Source organism: Amyelois transitella, chromosome 29 (genome assembly GCF_032362555.1).
Source record: "Amyelois transitella isolate CPQ chromosome 29, ilAmyTran1.1, whole genome shotgun sequence".
NCBI lineage: Eukaryota > Metazoa > Arthropoda > Insecta > Lepidoptera > Pyralidae > Amyelois > Amyelois transitella.
The window spans coordinates 2,460,057-2,474,865 of NC_083532.1; the positions used below are offsets into that span (position 1 = coordinate 2,460,057).

A 14,809-nucleotide genomic window follows, 5' to 3' on the forward strand; every position below is an offset into this window, starting at 1 on the left:
TTTTACAATGCCTAAAACATTGATGAAATAATCGCATCAATGAACATAAATTCTGCCTGACTGAGATATAATGAAGAAAGTACATATAAAACAGATTATTTGAGCGAGTCCATAATGTTCATAATTTTACTTTTTTCCCGTTTTTTTTTTTAAATTACGGTCACCACGTAATGCAGGCGCATTGAACAACGAAACAGCTGCACGATTATGTCTTATTACATGCACAAATGTGTGGGAAAGAGACGGCGATATTATATTATAGCAATATCTAAAGGTATAACGCAAGTGTTTTGTAAATGTAAAGTGGTCTTTTTTTATCAAATTTTATTTAGGTATTCACTTTTTGTTTTCTTTTTATTTGACTACTAGCTGTGCCCGCGACTTTGTCCGCGTGGAAAAGTTATATTGGGCATCACTGAAGCCTTCAAGGATGAATAATTTCCCCCGTTTTTTCACATTTCCCATTATTTCTTTGCTCCTTATAGTTGAAATGTTATATAGCCTAAAGCCTTCCTCGATAAATGGTATATTCAACGCAAAAATATTTTTTCAATTCGAGCCAGTAGTTCTTGAGATTAGCGCGTTCAAACAAACAAACAAACTCTTCAGCTTTATAATATTAGTATAAATTGCACGCCCACATAAAATCCCCATCCCATTGATTTTCATTCCCGCGGAAATTTTGAGAAATCCTTTCTTGTGCACCCCACATAAAAAAACCTACATAGCATCAAATTTCTGGACCCAGCAATTTGGGATGTGCGTTGATTTGATATACATCTTCTTCCTCCTGGATTTAGTCCCGGTTACATCCTCACCTCTCTGGAGAGGTAGAGTATGATTTTGAAAGGAAGTGAGATTTTTTTATGCGATAAAGTTATTCCGAGGGTTCCTAAAAATATTTGTGTTTAGTTGGCATAATATTTTTTGCCAAATAAGATAATGTTCAAAATTAAATCGACTCTTAATTAAAACCTTTTTCTTAGCAATTTTTTAGTTTCACATCCTGGCCCACAATTTAAATGAACCTTTCACAGAACTACACTTGAATAGGAATTAACAAAAACAATGCCACGGGTCATCGTATGTCTGTCTATAACACCTAAACAAACAGTAATTACATATTTTTATGCATGCTGTGTTGGATTAATTTTCAAATGACCTGTGAATCCGTTTTGAGTAGCTGATTCTAATGAAATAACCTAAAACCAGTTTCAGCCGGAATTAGAAACTCATCTTTAAAATATTGGTTTCCACATCTTCATACCTGTCAACCTGACTTCCGTATCACGACCAGCGTACCAAAACCTCTCCCATTACACTGGTTTCCCCTCGGCTGCCTGGAAATAGAGACTCAAGGGCGCGGGGGAAGGTCTATCGTTTCTGGTCGATGGCAGGGCAGTGAACTCGCATTGCCATTTCCATAAACTCACAATGTAGCATTTTTATTGCGATCAACTCATCACTTGTCAGTTTTTGAAGTGACTTGATCACTTTGGTCATATTTACTTTAAAATTATTCGATAACAAAGTCCTTTGGAAAATTCACCTTCGTGATTTACGCACTTATCAAATTTGGATGAAATATGTATCTTCTTAGCGATAAATTCATTAGTACCTATATTTTTAAATAAATTTTGCTTGTTCTGGTTAATAATTTTTCATAATTTCCTTGGTATTTTTTTTGCCATTTCAAGAAATAGAAGATTTTTCTGAGCTGTCAATGAAAAGTATAAATTAGGTAAGTATATTAAATTAATATGTAAAGTCTCGAAGTAAAGTCGGCTGTAAATATTTCACTTATCGATGCAAGCTGTATAAGTAGGTAGAGCTCTTTTAAATATTTTTAATGGACTATTATGTAATTAAAACTATAGTTTAGACCATTAATTATTTTTTTTTTTTTTAAAATACATTATTTCCTAGTCAAAAAACAAGCGGCGATGCTAATAATTCTTACACACCAAAAATAATATTTACGTGTGCCTTGAACTTTTGTCATTGTTCTGTATCTCGATTTGAATTTGACATCTTATTTACTTATTTTTTATTTGACATTTTCTAAAGGTTGACTAGTAGAAATTGCATTGAGCATTAAGTTCAGCTACCGTTGCTTTTAAAGCTCAATAAACTGTTACATGAATAGAATAAAGCAACATTTGTATGGCTGCTTCTTTATTTTTTGGTAAATTAAGGTGTAACACAAAACGTATGTTAAAATTACATATTTAGAAAGAGAGAGACTTTGACAGCCGTGGTTCCCGAAGACATCTAAATATTATTTTACTTCTGCCATACTTCATTACGGTTTATAGTGTGTTGGTTTTCTCCAATTTATCCTGTCCAATTAAGGTCCAGATAAAATTAAAATTTACCCGTTTGTTTATTAGTTACAAATTATTAACTGATATAAAATAATATACTTAATAGACATTTAGGTCCTGTTATTTATTAATTTACTAAAAACTCCTTTTGTATTCATAGTATCATTGACCTCTATTAGGTGGTACGCGTTCAAAATCGGAATATTATTAATAGGTTATCAAGACAAAAATATCTTGATAAGCTATTATTTTTTTTTTCCATCATAGTAACTGGTATTGTCATCATCGAATATCCTTTGATTTGATATATCTTTTTATGACAGCATGCTGTTGCTAAGTAGTTTAATATTAAAATCAAAGGTAAGTCATAAAGTTGTTTATTTATTAATTTAATTTCATAACATATATTATCAAAAGTACCCGAAACCGCCGAGCTTGCATGAAGAGAGTTATGAATGTGGATGAAGCGAAGAAGAAAGAGGTAGTATTATGTATTATGCAAACAGCGGATTTAAAACGTACCTAGGACCTTTTCTTCCAGTCAATAGACAAACGATTGATGTAGAGTACGAGTTATAATCTCAATCCCAACTTATAAATGCGAAAGTAAGTTTATCTGTTTGTTTGTTTCCACTTCAAGGGTTATCTACTGAATTAATCTTTGTGATATATCAGTGATACCTATATAATAAAGAGTCTGGAGAAGGACATAGAGTAGGTGTCTCAAACAAGTTTCTTTGAAAACTTTTTTGTCTTGATTATTGAGTGATTTAAGAGTTGACGTTATTTGTGTTGTCTTTTTATACTGTGAAAGAGATATATCAACCGCCCTAAAAAAGGAGGTTTTCAATTCTTGTGTTCCTTTTATAATTCATTCGTAAAAACAAAAGAAAATCGTCCCTACTCGTTCCTCATCAAAACTAATTATACATATAAAAGTAAGAACTTAATCTTATATATTAACAGATTGTAGATTGGGAATATTGTATGCATAAACACATTTTCTTTATATTATAATCGCGTTTGAATTCATTTAGGCCAGTAAACACTCAACTGATACAATTTTATTACAAAGAAACAGTTGTGAGCCGTTTAAACGACTCAAACACATGCAAATAAGACAGAAACATAACTGTAAGTCGGCAAGCACGCATAGACAATGAGAAATGTGTATCTATCGCGCCGTTTCTAAACAAAAGTAACCCGGCATCGCTCAGGTACGATCTGAGAGAGACAAAACCATTGGCTCTACGTTTTAACACGGACATTTAGACCGAGGACTTTCTTTCAACCCCGGCGGGCCGCCGAATCGATACAATAACCAGATCAAAATAGGCGACATACAACATCAATCCGCCATTGCGCGACAACTCTCAAATGCTTGGTTCTAGATGACTGTTAACACCACCGTTGCATAGATCGGGAAAAATTAGCCTTAAAACGTGTGCAATACGTGTATAAAGCGAGCATTGGACGCAACACGCGGCATCGGTCAGGCTTTGAGCGCGAGGGACGCGGTCGTAATCTGCAATCAAATCAAAATGGAAGCCGGCGGCCATCTTAGGTCTGCCACGAGCGCTTCGGTCCGCACGGAGAATTTGGGAAATTGGTGTTTTTTTTTTGTTGTAAAGAGAGCAGTACGTATACAAGAGGTCGGTAGGCAGAGAGGACAGCGGTGCGGGGAGGGGATCGAGCACAGCGGTGTGAAGGGAAAGAACTGGGCTCGGTCTGTGTGGAGCGAACCGTCCCAGGATTTATCTCGAGATTAGTCCTTTTCAACTTGCTTGAGCGTGGTTTATGTTATACTAACTGTATCTAACGGTCAGGCTATACACGGTCAGACAGATATATGTACATATATCTCGTGATTGGTGACCCCAGTAAAAAAGACCAACAGTAGTTCAAGCTGGAATTAAAATTGAACACGTTTACAAATAACTTTTATTGATTATAAACTAAAACAATATATCATTGAAAATGCCACTAACAAGGAATGTTTTAGTTGATACCGATCTCATCTTAAGAGCGAGATACAAGTGATTTTAATTTTCATAGAATCGGTCCTTCGAGCCGGATATTCAAACATCCGGGAAACAAGGTTTCGGGTCTAAATCTAGATACATTCTCTACTATGAGAAAGGCGGGCGGGCCTTTCATCTTTCTTTAAACTCTAGTCATTTGCGAAGTAAGTTTTATTATAAGCCAGCAGTATGGTTCAACATTGAATCAATAAAAGGTAATTAAATTTGGAGAAAAAGATTGCCATTTATACATTGATTTTGCCTTAGATTTTATTGCATGCTTACTTTTGTTTCTTTTGTGCTTATATTTTTATGTGCTTATTTGTTTAAATGTAACTACAATTTTTAAGTCACCAAGTAGGTATGTAAATAGATAAACTGAATTCGTTTTGGAAAGAAATATCTTGAGACGTGTCCCCGTACCGAGTTTGCCGCGTGAACCGGCCACCTATCTTTCATTGCATGTGCGGTGCGGGGAGAGGGCGCCGCGCGGCATACGCGGAGCCATCTTGCCATCGGCCGTCGAAAAGACCGCGTCTCTGCGACAAATCGCCATTAATTCGTATTAATTAACCACTAAATACAATAAAAACAATTGGAATATTAGTGCTCAAAGTGTCGTGTACAGTGATTGACTGTTTGCAAATTGTTGACATAACTGTGTTGTTGTTGTGTATGTGTGCATTCCTGCCTAGGTGAGTACCCGAGTCACTACTAGGTACTCTTTTGTGCGCGACAATTATCATTCTGATCGATTCGGCCGCGCGGGGGTGTGCTACGGTCGGTTTTATATCTTTTGTTGTTTTGTTACACCGAAATCAATAATTTTAGTGGCGAGCTGTGTAGTCCTCTTTAACTCTGCATCCTATGAGAGTTAATATTGATATGTGGTCCAGTAATAGTGGTAAACTGGAGTGTTAGCGACTTTGTGAGGTATTCCGTATACCTGTCTATGATTCGGTAAGTGGCAGCCGCTTTCAAATCTAACATTCTAATAATAGCGTGAACAATTTATGCAGTCTGTGCAAATTGCTAAACAAGTATTTATGTTCCACGAATAATGAACAAGGTTTTCGAATCCGTTGCATTAATGTGCGTTTCCGCAATATTGTGTTGTAAAATGCTTTGAATTGAAGGCATCTTGTCTGATACAAGACTATACTGAGATGAGTCGTCGTTATTCAAAGCATTGTTTTGTTTGCGTGAAATTGCGGCAATAATGTCTGTTATCTTTAAATAAACGACCATTTATTCATTGTGTAACATTACTATTAGATAATTAGCATAACAACGCGATTTGGCGCAAAATCTTGAAAATATTTCGTAAGTGCTTTCGTAAGCCCCAAAAATCTAAATGGCACATTTCAGCTTAGTAATACCAATAGTTTCGGCTTTGCGTTAATCGATCAATCAGACAGTTTCTCTAGCTATATAAACAAAAGTACAAACTCTATATATATTTACTAACACTGTTTTAAAGTTATAACGTTTTGCTCAACATTAAGGTTTTGATGAATCATTATAATTTTGTGAAGTAATGAGAACACGAATTATAGTTCGTTGGTTATTATCTCAATACTAGCTGTATTGAGATGACGTCATGACTAAACATACCTGGTCCCCGCGACTTTGTTTGCTACTCCAGAATTTAATGAAAAGAGTCAGTGTCACGACTAAAAACAGTAATTTTTAATTGGGACACGTTGTTAAATTATTAATTGGTTCACGATGCGAATGGTTTTTAAAACTTTACTCATACCTACTACCTACTAATGAGAATCTTACATGAAATTACACAATTTATACTTCAACCGAGTTGTTATAACAATTTGGATTGAAAACATTCAATAGATCATACATCTGGCAGGACACTCATCTAGCCCAATTTAAACCTGAATAAAATATCAAATCTAGTGTTGTAAACGAACATTTCATCTGTTTAATCACTCTACACGAAAACAAAATAGTTTTAACAATAGTATTTAACGATCAGTGATGTCATAGCATCGAATAATAGACATCAGCATTGCGTGACACTCATGTAGATTACCTACATCTAGGTTACCTAGTTATTAGTAAATTTACATATAACTTTGTAAAGCTATATGTATAATCTATTCCGCTTTGAACAGTGATGATTTTGATCGTCCATAATTACCATACTAAGAGTATAAAGAGGAAATATTTGTATTGTTCTTTTTGGTTTGTAACAAATAGCAAAAGATAATAATGAGTAAAAATTGTTTATGTTGTACCCGAAAAGGGAGAAGCCCTAAGAAAAAGTCTAGTTTTTACGAGTATATAACTAGGACCAATAAATTTACTAATATAATTTGGTTCATTAGTGCAATCTATTTTACTTGCAAATCAAACGAATGTCTCATCTATAAATTATTTTAGTAGCCTATTAAATCAACAATGATAATCAACGATTTCTTTTCGAACAAGTGAAACAGCTAAAATCGCTGTGAAATGTCCAATTCAATCGGGCATTCAGAAACTTAATCGGACAAAAGAAATTTACCGCAAGATCCAAAAATCTCTTACAGATAGGCATTGAAATGAAAAATGACATCAAACAGCTTATATAAACTGAAATGAATCATTACTTTTCAAAAATAGAAGAAATTGGCTCTTGCAAATGACAAAATAGAAAGCTATATGGACTAAAAATACAATTGATGATTGATATTATCAAATCAACATACATACATACATATGGTCACGCCTATCTCCCTTGCGGGGTAGACAGAGCCAACAGTCTTGAAAAGACTTAATGGCCACGTTCAGCTATTTGGCTAAACGATAGAATTGAGATTCAACTAGTGACAGCTACCAAATCAATCATACCAAAATTCATAGTCTCTTCTGGAAAAGTACATATGTATATCCCTTACGGGGATACAAAGTAAACTCTCTAAAAGACCTCTAAGTCTCGAAAAGATCTGAAGTGTCACACAGTATAACTTGACGTGAGCTTAAAATCTTGAAAGGTATTTACTTAAAATATGTCCTGATGGTTACTGTTAAAGGTTATTTTAAACTGAATACCTCTATGAAGTTAGTAGCACGTTTGTTTATGTAGTATGTATACAAAATAATTCCTTGCCTTTAAGAGAAATTAATTTAAAACGGTGCTAGATAAAAATCCCATCATGTACGATGTGCAAGAATATAACGCTAACAATAGACAATCAATAAAACAAAAACCGATTTTTATCGCGTTTGTTAACGATCACAATTATAGTCATCGCACGTAAAGAAAAAAATAAACATTTCAAATTTCGAACGCGTTAACCATCATGGCGGACGCACATCGAGCATGAAATAATTGCATTTGCTCACGACCGCGCCTCTGCCTTTCTTGAACTCGGTTTATATTCGCTAGGAGTACCTATGTAGGTACTTAACCAATATCGTTATTACCTCACCCAAACGTGTGAAACCATGAGCCCTATCCCCTACTCCACACACAGCGGTCATCTTAAATTTGTCGCATTGCATTCCACAGACAAGACAGGTCATCTTTTTTTGCTACGTTGGAGCTCGGGCAAACTGCCTTATAACTCTGCCGACTGGAGAATGTCAGTTTCCAGTATTCGCCTCGGCAATTATTGATGATGTACTAAAATTATGCGGTTTACTGCTGAATCATTCTTGACCGTTGTTATCTCCGGCCAGTTTTTCGCCATGATTGATCATTTGTTTGTTGTGTTAAGGTACAAAAAGCGCTAAATGTGAAGCGCTATTATTCGGAATCTAACCTTATTAAGTTTGCTTGTTTGTTGGTTGTAATTCTTCAAAATGTTATAAGATCATCAACATAACGATTGTTTACATATTAATGTTAGCTTAATATATTTGTAGTTTCATCAATCTGGCGCTTTGTTGAACAGCAAAATCCAGAAATTATACTTACCAATTTTCAGTGGGTACCAAATTCGCGATGCCAGAATCTCAAACTTCTTTAATTCCTACAGTTCAAATGTGTTTTGATCTGTAGGAATTAAAGAAGTTTGAGATCTTAGTCAAAATTATAGAAAAAAAATACAAGTTATTGTACTTACCAACATGTAGATTGATTCCGTTCGACTCGTCAACAGTATTGGGCACAAGGTCTCTACAATAAGTAAGTGCTAAGCGATTATAGACCGAGTCTTCTATGTATAATCAAAGTACTGTTATAACATTCACGTTGGTTTATCTTTGGCAAACACGATCGAGACCAGACGTATTTCCTTTAAATTCGGATAAAATTCATTCCGAATTTAACTGTTTAGCTCTTTAATTTAAAAGTTCATTGCCGTTCCTTTACCTTTTTTGTCTTAGATTCTTATGGCTTAGCGAAAATCTAAATGACTACTTTGACGATATAGTAATAGCGTTATTTGCTTCCAAGCTCGGATACTTCAGCAGGTATTAGAAATTACTTTATTGTCTCTATTGTAGTATAGAATTAAACAATTTTAAATGTACTTCATGTAATTGCTGCAGGTTTTGTTAATAAAATCTAAATAAAATAAAATAAATGATTCACTGTTTTCTACCATCACATCGAGAGAGTTGAGCAAATGTCACCAAATTCTTCATTTTATACATAAGAACCGGCCTATACTAACAGGGTGACCTAGATTACCAGCAGAGACGATAACCACATGCGGGTCATTTGTAAGGACAATTAATAAACTGTACGCTGACATCTATGACTCAAATGTCAAATTTATAGACTTCTGTTTAGATATTTTTCCCTATATTTATATTGACATAATATTCTTGCATAGAATCTCTCTTCTTGCATAAAAATTCTCTCCCCGCAGTCTCTGTTTCCTAAACTACAAGTTAGGGCTTTAAAGGTCAGAGTCAACAGGTTTGAGGTTACTTTACCACCTTAGACCTCGGTTAATTGTTTGGTTGAGTTAACTTACTCCAATAAGAAAACATATTACATTGTACACACATGTACAGATTGAAAAAATATAAATTTTCTGCTCATAGAATTTACGAACTCTTTATACATATTTCAGTGTGCGATCTTATATTCAGGTATTATATCTGAGACAGTCTTCAAATCTTCTCCTTTGTGATCGCGTCAAAGCTTACATGTTCGATTCCGATACATTTTAAACGGTCAGTTCGCCTGGTCTGCAAAAACCAGAACATTTCCAGAATGCAACTCAAGGAATGTGTCGCAAAAAGTAATTCGGCAGCAAGTTTGGTTCGTTCTGTTTCTTTCACGCGTTTCATTTCTGTGTTTCGGTTTGCGGTCTCAAAATCCTCATCCCTAATTGTGATTAGCATTTGTTATCATATCATGTACATCTTCACTATTTGACTCGTGTCTTAGATCCTAGCTTTTGTCCATTGCTCTAACTAAATAATGATAATGAGAAGTAATAAATAAATGAATAACTCCATTTGTTTTGCTTTGTTCTTATTCTAAGAACTTTTAAACAGGACTTACCCTGTTTTTCTTACTCCATTAGACCGATTCCGTAATATTCTTTCATAATACAATATTATTTACCTTTATTTGGTGTTTAGTCATCATTTAAATTGTAATTAATTCCCTAAGCCTTTTGCGCACTGCCTAATTTCAAACTGTTTGTAAAGTTTTCCTAATGAGCATTCTTACGTCCCTTTTTTAATGTTTTTTATTGTATTTTTATACAAACAAATAATACATATTACATTGGTACCTATTGATTATTTGAAAGCCTGCAAACCGAAGTCTTACATTATGCACGTACGAGATCTTGTGGCGTTTCCTTCCAGGAACCCGATCGATGTTGTAAATATAAATTCTACTGCATTGCATTGTAGTACTGGAGCTGAAGCTGACTGAGGTAAACAATAAACGACTATAGAAAGAGACTTGCGCATTAAAAACAATACAATACAACAACTCTTTATTGCACCACCATAAATTACAGCAAATTCACATCATGTATTAAAAACATAGCAAAAAAGGCTATCTTATCACTAAAAGCAATCTCTTCCAGGTAACCTGTAAATTGTGTTTTCACCCAGAGAAAAGATTAGCAGGTGGCGCTGAGTTAACTTATAGCTTATATCTATCAATGATAATTATAATGCAAAGCGAATGTTCAAAAGTAGTTTTTATTTGAAACGGGCTAATTTTGTATCAAAAAAGATTGTCTGCAAAATAGTTATCGAATTCAGAAAGTTTTGTGTTACATCCTTATGCTTTCACAATAGTTCACCTAACCCCACAAAAGTTATCTGCGATGTGGATGTACGGTTTTCAGAATCTATGTCGGAATAGAAAAAAATAAAAGCCTCTGATAAAGCATCTGAACTATACTCGTATGTATGTTTCTCTCGGACAATTTAAAGGAAGAGATTGCACAATGCGATAAGTTATTTTTTTAAACACCTTATTCAACTTCAGATAGTTTATACGAGCAATAACAAACTATTTAGTCACTCATAACTATATTTCTTTACCACCACCACCCATGAGTCTACCAACCTTTCAGTTATACGAGCTGAATCATGGGAGGAGTGCGCTGCTCTCGCGTTTGCTCTCTAACAGCACACTCTTTCTTGACTCCCTGCAAAATCTTGTCTTTTAGTGGTGTGTTACTCACCCCCTATTCTTGGGGGGCTGACGATACACGTTACGCCTCGTATAGCCATGCCATCGCCGAATGGTCGCCCTGATCTGTTAATCTGATGACCGCCGAATTTCTTATATTTCTGTTCTGCAAGATTTATTTGTTCTTTAGTCTTTATAATATATACCTACATGTCACCTATTTACAAAATTGGCGAATAGCGGTTGGAGCTAAGCCAGCCAAATTGAATGGAGATTTTTTCGCATAAGTATACCGCATGCGATGATCGATAGGTATGTATTATTTTTCTATGAGTTATTCTGTTGTACAATAGCAATACTTATTATCTTTACATGAAATGTTCTTGTCCTGGAAGAGATTGCATAATGCGATAAGGGCGCCTTTTGTACATCACGTTGGCGTAAGTTTAGGATACCTAAGTTATTTTTATTATAATGTATGTGTTATAAAGGGTATTATATCTATTTTCTTATTACTCTGGACATGATTGTGTGTGTTTATGTGGAACTAAGATGTGTGGAAACGATTTTCTTGGCAAGAATAAAATTGAGTGTGGTAGATAGCAATGATTGGATTTTGTATTGACAAACATAATACTTGTGCAGAAAGTGAGTAGTTTTGGCAAACATATCACATATTTATCCCTTACCGGCGAACCGCCCCGGCATCGTATGTAGCATTTACAGAAAAAAACCTTCGTCAGAAATCCCTAAATTAAAAATTTCAAACATGTACAAAATCCGTGTATAACTTTCCGAGATTGGCGCATACATACATACACAGAAAACAGGGATCTTTATAATATGTAATGTAGTGATAGTGAACTGATGGTCCTTTTTGTTTTCGATGCGATTAAGTTTTAAGTAACTTAATTATGGCCACTCATGTGCCAGCTAAAATATAGGTAGAATTTCGGATAAATAGCTAAAAGAAATTAAACATTATATAATAACGTTTTGCCCTTTGAGAATCCTAAGTCGCGCCCTTTAAGGTCAGGGTGACCCGTCTCGTCTCAAACCTATTGAGACAAGTACATTTTTAATCTAGATTTGACGTTGGTTTACATTCAGGTAAATACGGATCTGGATATTTTATTTCTATTACAATGTTATTTTTTCCAAAACAATATCGCTAAACATCACTACCTATTATAAAGTATTTTCACTGTCTGTGTGTATGCGCTAATCTCAGAACTAGTGGAGATTTTGTTCCTGTTTGCAATGTTGGAAAGAGGGTTTTCTGAAGAAGGTTTATATTAATAAATGCTATCCATGCAAGGCCGGGGCGGATCGCTTGCTGGGAATTATCGATACCGAATGCAAACAATGTTACGGGCAGTGATTAATAAATACATAACTAAACTAAAACTAAACAATAAACTAAAAAATAATAAACTTGTGTATGGCCCTTTAAGAAATGTTTTCGTTGCTATTGTGGTCTATTTGTGTACTAACTAACAGATATAGGCTAGGTTTTTCGTTTTACGCAGATAACCATCTCAAATTTCAATCCTTCCATGGTGATATGGTAGCGAAGGTAAAATAGGTGTGCCAACCGATACTCGTCCCTTGCAGATGCAGAAATCTGGCACTATTTAAATCTCAATTTCGTCATTAAGCCGAGCTGAATGTGCCCTTAGTCAAAGCGAGACTGTTAGTTCTGTCTACCCCGAAAGGGATGATAATTTGATTATATGTATGTGTGTTGAAAAATTGTCCCAACTTACATGTGATACTCATAAAGTATTTCGAAAATATGCATGCAAGTGTAGCAACTTTGTCTTTCTTGACCTATTTCGTTGGGAGAGCCCATAAATATTAGAATAGCAATACCAAAACGTTCTCGTCGTAAGTTTAAGACGATTTGTCTCATGTCAGTCTGACATATTCCTCCGAATCTACGCTAAAATTTTGTGGCAACATCACTAACGTCACACATCAACTGTCAATCGTAGCGATTACATAGATTTCACGGATTGGAGCATAAATACAACCTCCGACTCAACATTATCGGAGCTGCGGTTCCCCAGACATCACACCTAGCCTGCCGGAAGATCTTCCCTTTGTAACGGTCGAGCCCGAATCATCATAAAATTTTGTAGACTTAATTGTCACTAAGCAATTATAAACATGGATAATGTGAATGAGAACGAACGTATCTTGATAAAATCGGAGACGTTCTGGCAAAAGGCGAAGCGAAGCGAAGAAAAGTGAAGCGCACCCGAAACCGACGAACTTTTGTGAAGAGAGCTATGAATGTGCATAAATCGAAAGAAGTATATATAGGGATCGTGGAAAGCAGAGATGTAGTCTCTGCCTACCCCTCCTGTATATAGAGGCGTGTTGTCTAACTTTTTCTTCTGTGACAAGCCCAGATAAAAACTTAATATTTTTAACATGCGTGAGCGCATCGCATGCAAACAAACTATTTCTGCGCGTAGGAACTGGACTTATAACTTCCTCTTTACATTATTTATACAAGGATACGGCGGTGAAACCAACAAGAAATGACTTAGTTATAAAATTAATTGTAGTTTATGTGCGCGCGAGTTTTACCAGTGTTAACTTCACTTTTAAAGTTATAAAATTTTGGTGAATTAAATTTGTTTGTGTGGATGTTAACTAAAAATATTTATGGCGACATCTCTACGCCACAAGTCACAACAGCCAATCACACGACAATATCAGCCAATAACAGGGAAAGGTCTAAATCGCGCAAGCAAAGATTTCGCAGATTGGAGCATGTATTCAACCTCCGACACAACATCGTCGGAACCGCGGTCTCTAGGCATAACAGCTAGCCTGCCGGAAGATCTTAGAGTTATAATAGAAGCTATTATTACTTTATGAACTGAGTCTTATGTTGATTATTGTTGTTGATGTGCAATGCTAACTGCATTATGTATGTTATTTTCTACCGTGAAAAGGGATATAGTATAACTGTGTTTAACAGTCCTTTGGATTTTCAGAAGCATTAAAACAATCATTACCAAACCATAGCAAAGGTTGACTTGACACACCAACAGATCCCTTTAAAGGACATCTTTCAATTATCCTCTTGTACTCAGATCGAATGCACCACATTTTTTGCGCTCACGCATTTTTGTCCTTTTCTAACACACCATTCCCGAGCGAGACAGCAAATGGCATTGGAGGACATTGACTGCATCTTTTTACGTCAAGATTCATTTGATTTTTAACATTATTCTGATGTTAATAGATTTGATTATAGTTTGCAAGAGTTTTTTCCAATCGCCGACACCTGGGTAGGCGTTGTTAGTTCACGCTTATATTGGGGTGAATAGGGACAATAGGGTCCAAATGACATGCAATGCGCGTGCGCAGAAATATGTCTGAAATGATGAAGATTGATAACTAATTCTAATGACACACTTTTAATAACAAGATTGGGTCGTGTCTAGAAATAATAATGAATGAGATTTTATTTATTTTATTGCACTAATGCAAGACAATCAAAGCAACAAATGAAATTGTACAAAGATTGACTTTTACGGATTCGGATTAATTTATTTCGAGCCACAGTTTGAATCTCTAACATATTATGTATTATTAAAGTTACAATTGACGCCCTGCAAGGGCACAACAAACTTATCATTAAAGCGATCTCTTCCAATCAAAGCTTAGGGGGTAAGGATACAAAAGAATTATAAAAATATAGTAGCTGGGGAGATGTTTAGGTACTTACTACGACTTATGTTATTGTCCAAACAGAAATGTTCCTACTTCCATGTCCGTACTCCACACTATATGTTTGCAAAATTTCATTGAGATCTGTTCAGTAGTTTTGACGTAAAAGCCGGTCAAACTAACTTACTTTTATATTATTTGTATGGATGCCAAGTTAATAA

General features: G+C 35.2%; 1 protein-coding gene across 1 annotated transcript in view; it reads left to right on the forward strand.

Moving 5' to 3' along the window:
• The first annotated feature begins 4,825 nt into the window (after nucleotides 1–4,825).
• The window catches only part of LOC106129494 (uncharacterized), a 73,408-nt gene continuing 63,424 nt past the window's right edge, over nucleotides 4,826–14,809 (forward strand). The window contains exon 1 of the mRNA XM_060952816.1: nucleotides 4,826–5,040. The gene's annotated coding sequence lies outside the window, so the exon portion shown is untranslated. The remainder of the gene's footprint in view (nucleotides 5,041–14,809) is intronic.